Source organism: Lethenteron reissneri, chromosome 34 (genome assembly GCF_015708825.2).
Source record: "Lethenteron reissneri isolate LAM-NWPU_2019-01 chromosome 34, ASM1570882v1, whole genome shotgun sequence".
NCBI classification, from domain to species: domain Eukaryota; kingdom Metazoa; phylum Chordata; class Hyperoartia; order Petromyzontiformes; family Petromyzontidae; genus Lethenteron; species Lethenteron reissneri.
In genome coordinates, this window is record NC_083812.1 from 9,610,076 (window position 1) to 9,622,524 (window position 12,449).

A 12,449-nucleotide genomic window follows, 5' to 3' on the forward strand; every position below is an offset into this window, starting at 1 on the left:
ACATTGTGTGGGTAGGCATTCAGCCAGAGGTGGACTGAGAAAGGCTGTAGAGAAGAATTGCTATTTACTATTGAGGTAACTACTTCAAAGAATAGTCATGCGTCCTTTCCAGATTCGACAGTGCTGCTGTCTTACCAATGACAACTAAATGCATTAATTGAGTGGCACAAAATGTAAGCTAGTGATTTCAAATCTTGTCCTTTCATTTTGATCATAATGCAAATGAATACAGCGATGCTGAGTTGGTCACGTAGAAAGCTAACTATTTTCTTTTTAATGCTATTCTTTTTAATGCTAAGAAGATAAACATATTTCTGTTACAGACAAATGAATTATAAACAGCATGATCCATGAATAGATATCTCACTAAAATGAGAGGGAAATTAATAAAAACAGAATTGTTATTGAAAGTCCATGCATGTTCATGAACATTTTAAATACACCAATTACATATGTTTATACTCTCTTGATGCATTTTGCAAACATAGCCAGTCTGATTTACTTACAACGGTCAATTGAGAAGAGAGCAATCGTCAATACGGACATCTATAAATGGATCACCCTAAAAATAGACGTGTCGGTTACACACTCGGTGGAAATCTTGCATGGGTGTAAATTGATTGATAAGAGATGTGTTAGATATTGGATGATATAGGCTACACTAAGAGGTGTTTCATCGAAATGTGCGCAAGGTGGTGACAATGAGCAGAGAATATAGGGAATACAATACAAACCTATGTATAACTGCAGAGAATCACGTGCCAAGGCTCTCTTGAGAACAGCGCTGCTCACCAATTTAAATAAAGTAATAATTATATTTAAAGGCATCCGGCATTTGGTCTTCTTTCATTTGCACGCTACCCAAAGGTGCAAAGTGAGGTCAAGTAAGAGGGTACTACTGCACTCCAGTATCATAAAACTGACCGAGCTCTATATTCATACTATCTGCTAATGGAGAAATGCATCGCAGTGTACACAAGAGGGAAATCACACATCAACAGACGTTTTCTTATCCCAGTTTGTTTACTTGTTTCACTGGACAGTTGTTAATCATACTAGGGGGAGGTGGGTGGAATATTATCTGCTTATATCAAAACTGAAGTGAACACTTTGGCATGGAAGACCAGAATTTAAAACAACCTGATATGATGCGCTGTCCGCCATTGACTTTGTTGTAAAGGAATGTTAAGAATACTGGTTACACATTTATAGGAAGAACGAGTATCTGTTGGAACACTCAGAATGTCAAATATCGCATAGATATAATACATGAGAAGTTCAAGAAGTTGGTTCCTATCACTATACATACAGACAAAGTTTGATGAACATGAATGTTGTTTTTTTGGTTAAAGTAATTGCATCGTTAAAATATTTAATGTATAAATATTTCACTGTTAATGATAAAGAATGGGAAAATTGTAACTACGAATTTTTTTTTTTACATCACACAGTAGAGTCATTGACAACGATAATTAATTGTTTAGCCCTGGAATATAGGTAAATATGCATTTGGTGAATATTTATTATAACCGTTTCTTGTTCATAATTGTATGTTTATTATAAATTATACTGAAATCATTTATAATAATGTAGTACAAGTGGTATTCACGGCATTCTTATAGTGCAAGGCTATCACAAAGTGCTAAGTTTCACTGGCATAGTCTGCTGTAGTTATGTAGTGCAGTACGATATTGTTACGTGTAATCCCAATTATAAAACACATTCAAGTAATTATTTAAACTTGGCAAATTTGGACAATGACGCCAGCATACAATGGCCTCGTTTCGAATGACATCATGGGATATTTAACGTTCACCATAAAGCAGACGGCATATATTTCCTGTGGTGAGTGCACCAGCAGTCATCACCAGGACGGCCCACTAACCTCTGCAACAAGGGGTGCCGCGGCGTCGAAATGTTAACTACCTCACCTGGTATACAGGAGGTCGTGTTTTCGATCCCGACGCTGACGCCTGTATATTTGGAGTTTGAGTATTCTCTCTCCCCTGGTCGTGTGGATTTTTCTCCGGGTCCTCCAATGTTTGCCTCCAGATTTAAAATCGTGCGTTAGAGTATTTGGTTGTTATAAATGTCCAAGTGATGAGCTACTTCGTTGAGCTATCATATGAGGTCAGGCCATTTCTGGAAGAAAAAAACGATATAGCTCATTGGGCCTTAACTGGTAAAAAAAGACAAGTTTTGTTTTAATAGTAGTTTTGAATAAGCTACCACTGGGTCATGTTGCCACCCCCATATGCTTAATTCAATGCTGCTCACATCAATTGGCACACGTCAAGAACATAAATGATCTGTCCACTAAACACAGGGCTTCTCTGTCACATTCAAAATCAATAGAGACTAAGTGCATTCATGGGTAATATAGAAAAAAAATGGATTTCACTAAATGTGCATTAAATCTTATTTCCATTGCACATGCTCACATCATCATGTCCATCCATCCATCTTTAAAAAAAAACTTCATCCCCTTGGGATGAAATTAAATAAATGCTGATATACAATATATAAAGATAATGCCTACACTTTAAATAATACATGTATGTATATGTTACTGCGTAAAATATTGGTGTATTGTTGAATTTGACATTGCAATCAAACCAGAAGTGGCAGCTAATGAAGTGTTCTGCATTTTTCCGACTCGTTTTTTTAGACTGTCTGAATGTGATGCAGAATTAACAACTAACATCTATAAAGCAGGTGTAATAAATACGTATTAATGAGGTACATATAAAAGCCTTGCATGTAATAATACCAGGGTTTATTAATAATGATGATCAGTCCTGTGGACATTCAAACAATGACATATATTTTACGATGCCTGTTCTCACTAATGGCGATATTATTGTCAGCCTTTTAAATGGACCATAAAGCAGTATATTATGGCGAAGCATTTAAATATGAATGAACGCAGATGGTAATAATAAATATATAACTACACACAGCTCTAACCCAGCAAGCAGCAATGGGACGTGAGCGGAGTGTAGTATGGATGCAATGTTTTAATTGTTTCATCACTCAGAATAAATTATATGCTCACGAATTATTTCTGAAATCTTGCACGTGAGAATGATTTGCAATTCGTATTTTTAAACAAATAATGTAAACAGATTGTACAGATATTACCATTACAGATTCTGCATGCACAAAGGCAAAACAAAGATTTACAACTTATTAGGGTTGCCACCTGTCCTGGGTTTTACAAACTATCTTGGTTTTCTCCGGGAAACTGTGCTGGGTAATCTGTAAAGTAATCTGTACATCTTCCCAAAACATCAAAAGCCTAATTGTAGTAAGTTGTAATTCTCCCCTTTCCTAGTATTGTCATATTACTATCATAATGAGCCAACAATGTTTGTGCGTCCCGCGCGTGACGTCACTCCATATGCCGCACCCTCCCCCCCCGTTATTAATATTCATGAGCGGGTGGATTTTTACACTTACGCAGAAGAAGGTCGAGCGAAAATATATATTTTTTCGCAAATTCGCTTTAGGTTAGACTTTTCTTTATTGAAATTTAATCTAAGAAATAATAATAAGCAGCAACAAAGTGGATTTGGTGTCTTTATTTATTTCTTCAGCACTTGAGACCAAACGTAAGTCTAATTTATGCTTCTACATTATGGTAAAATAGACATTTCTCGGTGATTTTCCAGATATTGTATCGATTTCTAATTTATTTCAACCCCAGCGACCGAAAGCAGAAGAGAATGAAGTATCAGAGCAGTGAATTTTAACAAATTGAAGGTCAGTTATATACAGTGCTACAGTGACATGAAGTGAAGTGTTTGATGACATACTTTAGTGCAAGATTCACTGGCATTAAGATTACACAAGATACAATTATACTCTGCTCAATTATTTCGTAAATATTACAGCTTCCGTTCTAGGATGAGCAAAGAAGCTAGAAGTATTATTGTATAACATCAGCCACAGCATCATCTCAACTATGGATGCCGTCCTGGGTTAACACTGTGGGTGGATTAACTATATAAAATGCGTGCCTCAGAGTGGACACACCACCTGTTCGATGTTGAGCTAGATTCATAACTACTCGCTGGCTATAGCCATTGTTTTGCCCAAGCCGAGGGAAACTGAAGCACATGAGGACATCACGTGGGTGGGGGATGGATCGCACGGACCCCCTTCCCCCGAGAAGGAGGGGTCAGCGGGTGTCGGGGAGCTACAGTCCTTCAAAAAATATATACCAAATTCTAGATGTGAAGCTTTCGTGACTGCAAGGATTCATATTCTTAGGTTTTTTCGGTAAAGTCACGTAGGTAAAACATTTTTTTAAATAAAAATTATAAAAAAAAATGTAATACAAATATTTAATTTAACTTTTATTAATTTTACACGTGACTTTGCCGAAAAAACCTAAGAATATATACTAAATTATTTCAAATGCTAAATGTGATGCATTAGCTCAGTTCCTTGAGTGCTGGGCACTGGAATGGTGTTCTAATGTCGTATGTCCCAAGCATGTTGGTGATCACTTACGACAACTAGATTAAGCATAAGAGGTTTTCGGGGTTAGATCGCGTAAATATATAAATGTGTTGTTAAATCTGCCACCACCCGACACTGCCAATTAGTAAGGCTTGTCACGTAAGCAAAACATGTCCATTCGTTACTAGTACAGCAGACCCGTTGTGTTGGAGAGTAAACCCACAACATGTACAATCCAAGTACGACGTTTCGCCAGTAATTAACAACTAGCATCATCAGGCGACAGCCAGAGTTGTGGTTGCAATAGCTTTCGTATTAAACAGAATTCACTCTACCGCTGGACTGACGCCGGTGTTTCTTCTGCTTTGCCGTCGGTTTTAAATAGAGGGACACATGAGATGTCATCACTTGTGAGCCATTCCGGTGCGAAGGCCAGAAATGGGGGGGGGGGGGGGGGGTTCATGTGTGCATATAAAAATTATCATGGATAACCATTGCCAGTTAGAGTTAATGTAAGTGCAAAAAAACATTTAATGTTGTAGATTTGCTCTCAAGCACGCCAGTGTGCTGTTCTCGTAACGAATTGCAATGTTCTGTAACGTGACAAACCTTACTAATTGGCTGTGTCGGGTGGTGGCGGGTTTAACGACACATTTTTATTCATGCGATGTAACCCCCCCCCCCCCCGCCAAAAAACTATATTATGGCTAAAAATGTCATTTGTCTCCAGGTGGCCAACTCTATGACCATTTGTTTCAGGTGCCCACCCATGTACATTCACAGGCGGACATAATGGAAATAGATATTAAGGAACATTCTGCTATTCATTGTTGATAAACGAGTTATTATTGAGTTAGACACTTGTAAAAACATGGACTGTTTGCAAATTAGCAGACATTTGTAAATTATTACACGAATGAAATGCCCGACTTGTAGAATGATGCTCAATTATATGTTTATTCAAAATGGGAGACCAAACTGAAATAAAGAATTTAAGTAACATTAGTCTCCTATTACATGGTTATATACATTGTTCACAGAGATGATTGGGAACCAAATAATAGACGTTTTGGAAGCCAACCGACCATGTGAGCAAGCTAGATTTAGAAATAAATATCAAATGCCATTATGCTTGGTTTTGTAGACTATGAAAAGGCATTATGTGTAAATGTATGAAGTCATTTGATAACTTTAATTAAATATATATTAAAATTATCAAAAATATTCATGAGAATAGCACAAATACACTGATATTGCATGAACAAAAGTAAAAAAAAATTGTAGAAATAAAGGCATAAGCTTAAATTAAGAATTTTTCCTATCTCAGTAGCTGCCACAATGGATACACTAGAACGATAAACTTGCACATGGCTTTAATTCACCATGTAGAGATGGTGCCGGCATGATGATGCCTTCATCCAGCGCCGGATAGAGTATGGCTGGACATTTACACAGTTAAAAGTGAGAGCGTTATTATTTGCGCATGCAGTATGTTTAAAGAACTGGAACTGGTGACATTTTCGGCATTCTCTTCATTAAAATCTAATGTTCCTTCTCGTACTTTTAGGCATGCCCTCTACTGTGTAACACGGGACATACTGTGCTGATCACCCAGCACCCAAATTGGAATGGCTTCTCTGCTGTGACATTTTATTTTCATGCAATATTTATTTGACCTATGAATTATTCATATTCATAAAATATTTCCTGAGTAATACACAATTAAATAATAAATAAATAATTCCTCCACAATATGTTAATTCTTTGCATGGTTAATGACAAGAAGCTCAGTTTATTTTATCTGAGTGTACAAGAGCCGCACTTTGCTGCTTAATGAATATCATGCCGACTATTTGCAATTCAATTATGCACTTTCTCCAAACTCTTAAAAGTACAATTGCTTACGAACTTCCAAGTAATATCTGCTATATATATACACGGATGACCTGTTATCAGGTTTATTAGAGAAATGTTGCAATAGTTATATTGTCTTGAGACGTAGGATAAAAGTTCCCCTTGGGGTGCATCGGTTGCGAAACACAAATGGGGGGGGGAGGAATATGAAGCTGGCAGAGCACAGTGTTGTTATATAAAGTAGAGTTGTCAACTGCTTTGTACGTTTAGTCTTACATATTTTAGAAAGTATGAAGTCAAAATAGACTTTTTTTTTATTTAAAGCTTTCGTGACTGCAGGGATTCATCTTCTTGGTTCTTTCGGTAAAGTAATAAAATAAAAAGTCTCACTGAGAATTTTTATTATGTTTTATTTTTATTATTTTATTATTCCCCTTCTACATGACTTTACCGAAAGACCAAAAAGATCAAAATATACTCTATTTACTTTCGTATAAGAATGAACGTGAGAGGCCCATCGAGTTATTTTGATTTTAGCATACAAGACATTGCATACCACGTAGGGTTTTAGCATCATCGACTTCACGTGCATTGATTGCATATCGATCATTGACACCAGGACTCTGCACCATCAAATGTCCCTTTTGGCCTCTCACGTTCATTCTGCTTATCCATGTGTAGTGGCATAGAATAGTAATGTAGCAGCATAACGCAGGCTGCTGGCAGGGGAGGGGACCTGCGGCTTACAGCAGCCTTGACGTCAGCAGGCCAGGTGATACTCCAGAGGGGGGTCTAGGGGAAAGGTCACAAGGGGCACACCAAGAACTGTTGGTAGGTTCTAGAAAGGGGGCGTGGCCAGGGGGCGGAGCTAGGCCACGCTGACGGTATAAGAGGGGCCCCCGAAGGGGACCTCGGGGCTGTCGTATGGAGTGGGATCACCGTCGTGCTGCTGGAGTCTTCATCATCGTTCTTCTCATTCGTCGTCTTCGTCTTCACCATCTCGGGGCATCACCAGTCAGGCAGCCTACCAGCTGTCCTGACTGAGTCACGTTGCCGATCATAGACGGACTTATTACAAAAGTGTTAACCCCAATGGTGCTTGTTAATAAAGAAGTGCCTCCAACTGTTAGTGTCTCCGAGTTAGTCACTACACATGTATCGCTGTTATGGTGGCGCCGCACACAACAGCTCGAACAGTCCCCTATCCGAGAGGTGCTGGAGCCAGGCCTGATTGACACAGTTGTGTACAGCTTAATTTTTTTTTATGTTTTGAAACTAAGAAACAGTAGCTTGCAAATGTCCCCTTAATGATTCAAACAAAATCTACATATTCCTTTCACACGACACCTCATTGGCCTGAGGGCATGCACATCTTGGATTCATTATGTTAAGTCGTATTGCAAATATTACTCCAAATGACTGTTTTGTGCTTTATATAGTATACACAATTCAGCAGAAGGCTCTTTTTGAATATGTGGCGGTGTGTGCAAACCGCTGCGCCACAGCTCCCCATATATACACAAACATGCGCCCGAAACAAAGACAAATATTCCCTCCGTAGCGTACGTCTACGGTGTGGGCAAATGTTATTAGTGAGTGCCTACGAAGGCTGGCATGGTGCACACATAGACACTCAAATGTTAAGCATCAACTCTCCGAACAGTCAAATAACCCCCTTATAGCCTTTACCACACTGTTGGGTCAAGTGCTATTAGCGAGCACCTATAAAGGCTGGCACACGAGGGGTTGGGTGGGCAACACCACGTCCGGCCCCCTTTGTCTCCCCAGTGGCGATGTTAACACATCACACCAGATATTCATTTGAGGCTGAGTCAACCTGGGGGACCAATTCAGATAATCGCCACTGTTGTTTGCCGTGAGCATAAAATCGAACTCTGGTCTCTGGGTTTGGAGCGCAGCGCACTAAACGTTGCACTTCTACACACACCACAACAACAGCCGCCAGTCACCATGGCGCCTGTGCCAGGCCAGGTGCACTTTGAGGCTAGCTGCACTTTGAGGCCACGTGAAGTGTCAAAGGCTCGCTGACAGGAGGTCACGGGACAGACCCATGTGCCATGGGTGAAAGACTTACATGACTGGCAGAAGCACTAGCTGTGCCACCCACTGTGCCAACTTGCTCCATTTTAGCAGCCCGTCGCTTCGTTCGCCGTTGTAAGCATCGCTCCTCTGCCTACCGTTGTTTTTGGAGGGCGACTGCTTCTACTGCCCGGTAGGGTCCTTCACGAGCCTCCTCTATAGAGGCCGATTTGACACCGCCGGCTCCAGTGCCTGGCAAGTCCACTCGGCTCCACGTCCTCCCGTAACAAACCAGTCCATCTCTTCTCCAACCCGTGTCGTGCCTGTTTAGCCTCATCTATCTAGCCAAACGGAAGTTGCTTGGGAATGCGGTGGCTGGGCATGTGGGCTACGTGACCCAGCTTATGCAGCCTTGTCCACTAGAAGAGCTCATTGATGAGACTGTGTCCAGATCTGTCAAGGATTCGTGAGCTCCTTACCCAATCCAGCTTGGTTAAAAACAGTGGCGGCTCCTGCAAAATCTCTCAGGGGGGGCAAATGTCTGGATGATTGATAAGGATAAGGTCCACCCATGCAATGGATAAATTAACAGCTTAAGCATGTAAAGGCAACTTCACTTACGTGACAAGCCTGACTCTTACAATACATCTTGTTTGTTTCTATACTCACTATTAAAACAAACCACTCAAGTTTATTTTATTAAAGATTCCACTAGGTGGCGATAAATTATATTGTTGGATGAAACGTGCTTACGTATGATGACGTAAGCACGTATGATGACGTAAGCACGTTAGGGCGAGCCCTCCCGGAAGCCATAGAGAATGCATTGCAGCGCCCCCGTTCGAAAAAAAAACCATCTTTGAATGTAAGTCTATGGGGCCACTCGGGGCGATTCTCAGCTGGAGGGAAATCGCCCAAAAAGAGGCCGTACTCCACAGAACGTGACATGACGCTGATTGGACTATATCCAGAGGCACAGTGACGGCTAGTGTGACTCTGTGGTTGAATGACATTGGTGGTGCGTCGCCCAATCGCCCTAATGAAGAAACCGCCCCTGGTTAAAAACCTGATCTTCCATTAGAGGGGTCTATAGTTTCACAAGCATAGAGGAGGAAGGGCATGCCTGTGGCCAAGACGACCCGAAGATTAATGTGGAGTAACAGACCAGGTAGCCCCCACACAATGAAAATATAATGTGCCGGACAGATTCAGAGCGAGACCTCCGCCGCCAAACCAGAGCTGGTCGTAATCACACTGCCCTGGTATGGAAAATTATCCGCTCTCTCCATAACTGCTCCATCACACACCACACAGGCACACACCCTAATTACAGCGCGTAAAATGGTTCCCTTCCGGCTGTTCCTATCTTCTGCTCCAAATCTCCCCTTGGGTTGACTCAGCTGTGCGGCGATTATATTGGCGCTACCCAAGCAAAACTTCCCCGGTTTTTCCCCTCTGCCTTTTTGTCACACTTTTTTTCCCGACCCTATCGTATTTTTTGTTCTCCACTCGTTTCCCGTGTGGCATGTGTAGGCGTGAGGTCCTGTAGAGTTTAGACCTGTGGGTAGAGAATGAGAGCTCAAGATCAGTGATAACTCCAAGGTTTCACACACTCTTTGCCAGTATAATTTGTAGAAAAATATATTCCTGCACTGTAAAACTATTGCAAAGATCCACAGAAACGGTAATTCCATATTTCTTGGAATCACACACAAAGCCCTCCTTTCATGATGGCCATTTAACGTGTGCTTGTCATCCGGTTTAAGTAAGGCCAGCTCTGTTTTTAACTGAGATTACTGAATGAAAAATAAATACGTAGGAAAATGCATTAATGTGCCCATTCCTAATGCAGCATATGCATATGTAGAATGTAATCTTTGTTAATCCATGCCTTGTGCGCATGTCCATTTCTAATGTTGACTTGAACTAGTTAAGTCAACATTTTAGCGCTTATGGAAGTCACACATATTTGTAAAAGAAAAAAATAGGCTTTTATATCTATAGTGATCATAGAGTAAGGTTATACTATCCTGAGAGATAATGCAATGTGCTCTGTTTAAAAATAAATTGGGTTACATTTTGTCAAAAGAGCAGGGTTTTTGGGGACAAGGAAGGGGGGGGGGAGAAGAGAAGAGGTAAAACAAATATGATGGCAATTATATTTGCATTTAAATGGTAAACAACTGGTACAAGCAGATAAGGGGATGAAGACTGGAACTCATTTCTGGCCTTTAACTTTCAAATGAGGTTAAATGTGATCTAACATGGGTGATCCACATTCCCTGCAGCTGCCGTGGTCAATTGTGATAAAGTAAAAAAATATAAAAATTCCGAATACCATTATACAATTATTAAAAATGTTCTTCTTCAGGCACGTTGGTATATTTCGAAAAGCACTCCAACCTCCACTTGTCCACCTCTTCATTTAACATATGTTATCCTGGTCTCCCTGCAATAATTGACCTAGGTATATAAACTCTGATTTGATTTTAAGTTGTGTCCTCCCAAAGATATTGTCGAATATATCCTGAACTTGTAACATGACTTTTGTTTTACTAATGTTTATCTTGATCCCCACTTTTCAACCGTCTTCATGAAATCCTATGTATTCCTGTAGTTTATCTCCATTGCTTCTTTCACCAGCAAATATGAAATTAGAATTTTTTCAAAATAGTTTAATCACTTAAATTATAAAATCCAATTGTCATAAACTACTGTAATTGTGTATAACGTTTACGGAAATGTTATTACTTTGCCTGACTCCCCTTCTCATATGTAGTTTGCAACTTTTTCATGCAATCTCAGTGTGGCAGTTGAACAACATAATTTAATGCTATGTTTTATATGCTAGATATAACTACATTTGCAAATGTGATTTTCAACTGTCATTCTTATCAATGTAACGATGGGGACTGTGAGTTGTCTTGGTGTGGTCTGGAACTGTTCTTGCTGTTGTTTTGTTCTCTCGCCCTAACTTAAGAATTGGTGTACTTATGCAATTTTAACTCATATATTTTATCTATATTAAATATGTTTTTTGTTATTTTCCTTCCGTTCCTATACTTTGCACTACAATCTTTCTTTATTTTTTGTTATTGCTACTTTCTCTACGTATGCATGTTATCAATCTAGATATGAACGTGCATAGCTTCAGTTGGTTCCTGATTTCGAAAGGAAGAGCATTCCAGACAACCGCAGAAGCACATATGAAAGCACGACGCAGTGACTGTTTTTGTTCAATGGTTATCCAAAAACCGCTGCGAGGATGATTTATACAAGTTGACGAGATCAGCAAGGTATCTGTTTCATTTGTGGCAAGCACCTTATGTATAATGAGTGCGGCCTTATAATGTATTTGTTCACTAGTGGTTAATTGTGTCGTAGAGCCCTGATATGAACATTGCTGGATCTGACTATATTTTCCACTTGGTTATCAAACGACATTCTGGTCGAGTATGGTGCCGAGGCTCTTTAGATGATTAGAACACTGACTACAGGAGTCCGCGACCATCACGCCTAATCCTCCCGCATGTTTTGCCTGATCCTGAGTGCCAACCAGCAGAACCTTTTTTCTGGATTGAGCAGCATTTCACTTCGTTCAAACGACACGTGCACCACACACGTGCAATTTAAACTTTTTTAAAATCCTTTATATTAAGTTCACTTGCGTGCTTGCTTGCTTGCTTACGACCGTGCAAACCTTTCGGTCGTTTTTTAACCCACTTCCCGTGATCCAATCGAGCTGACAATTTTCACACAGACTCGTTGTGCGAGACAATTAATGTTCGTGAAAATTTTTTTCCAAAATTTTACACTGTTTAGGGAAAACAAATTAAATATTTAATTACCAATTGTTTAATACTGGCAGACAATCATCTGACCCATAGGTGGCAGCCATCTCAAGCCAGAGGACGAGAGGACTCTAGCCGCCACGCATATAAAGGATTTAGAGTGAAAAACTTTGTTTTTACAGGTTATACTTATTCTGGATTGAGCAGCATTTCACTTCGTTCAAACCACACGTGCACCACACGCGTGCAATTTAACTTTTTTATGAGGTGGAATGTGATTTAACATGGCTGATCCACATT